Genomic DNA, 1585 nt, shown 5'->3' with positions numbered 1-1585 from the left:
TAATACAAAGCCCAAATAAAATCTAGACTACTTGGCCCAAAATACAAGGCCCAAAATTATTCCAACTCTACTAAATCTTCATGATGGCTTTAGATGGCCTAAGAGAAAGAATATAGATCCATCTTCCATAGATGTCTCCAACTCTTCATGAATGTGCTAGGTCATGGCAAGGGGTATGCCATCATCTCCAGAGAGCAAAATTAGGTCTGGCCGTTCTCCCCTGTCAAAAGAATGATTCTGAATTCGCAATAGGGGTATATATAGGTGAGGAGCACATCAGAAAACAGGCCCAAGCCCAGCAGACAACCGCCCGGCGCCACACTTGTTCCGCCCGGCGGTTTCCCTCAAATCGCACTACCGCCCGACGGTAGGGGTCTACCGCCCGGCAGTTTGCCTCTAATCGCAAATCTGCCCAGCGTCAACGCCAGTGCCTACTCCTTGCCTAGCGTCGACTCTTTAATTCTTCAATTTTCTTCTCTTTTCTTGAGTCTACGACCTTTATCTCCAACTCCATTCTTCACTTTCTTAAAAATGCTACAAAACAATCCAAAATAAGCATAATATCGCTAAAAATAGCTTTTGACTGTCTACAGACTCATTTATTGAGTTTTGCTTGATTCTAAGCTCATTCTAAGTAGTAAAGGGAGTAATTTGGTCTAAAATGACATATGAAAATAACTGTTTTTCAACCTTCATCAACACCCCAAACTTAGAACTTTGCTTGTCCTCAAGCAAACAAAACAAAACAACCCACAAAACAAAGCTTGGTTTTATACTATTTCATCCACTGTTTCAACATTCCCAAAGTACATAACAAACACTACTCAATCTCAAATCTACAGTGAAATCAAATTAGAATGCATGCATGCTTTCGATCTAGAGATTGCACAACAAATGTTACACGTTATGAATGATCAATCCACTAAGCAAAAATGCACTCATGAAAATTAACAGTTCATACCAAGCAAGTGTTTCACTCAATCACTCAAGTGTTTAAGGTAACACTCCAACTCTCTATTATTCACAAGTCACATGAAACAAAATTGCCATTCATCTCAAACAATCAATATCTTTACATGCAAATGCCATCAAAAGGACTTTTCCAAGGCTTGTAATGAGGTTAGGCTAACAAGAAGAATTGGTTTTTCTGGATACAAAGTCCTTGAGTTAAGAGAGCTACCATGATATTCAAAATGTAAGCACAACTCTCTTTTTCACCAATCCCACTTATTCCCAACTTCTTCCCTTTTCTTTTACATTGAGCTCACTTTCATGCTTTTCTTCTTTTCTTTTCTTTTTATCATGCATTTTTCTTTCTCAACATTTNAGCTCAATGCTTTACAATTGCTTTTCAATTTTCCCCCATACAACCCCAAACTTGAACCTTTTCATCGCATACAATTAAGCTCATCCCAACTCAAGGTAAAGAATTTCAAGACAAGCGTTCACATCTTGTTTAAGGCTAAGGTTCAAAAAGGGTATAATATTTTCAGGCACTTTGGGTGAACATTTGGCTAGAGAAGGGTTCTCAAAAATGGCCTTGATCATATGACATTCACATGCAATTCAATCAATCATCAAGATT

The sequence above is a fragment of the Vigna radiata genome, unplaced genomic scaffold, assembly GCF_000741045.1.
Source record: "Vigna radiata var. radiata cultivar VC1973A unplaced genomic scaffold, Vradiata_ver6 scaffold_95, whole genome shotgun sequence".
Classification (NCBI taxonomy): domain Eukaryota; kingdom Viridiplantae; phylum Streptophyta; class Magnoliopsida; order Fabales; family Fabaceae; genus Vigna; species Vigna radiata.
The sequence above is the reverse complement of the archived record's forward strand: the minus strand, read 5'-3'. Positions refer to the sequence as shown.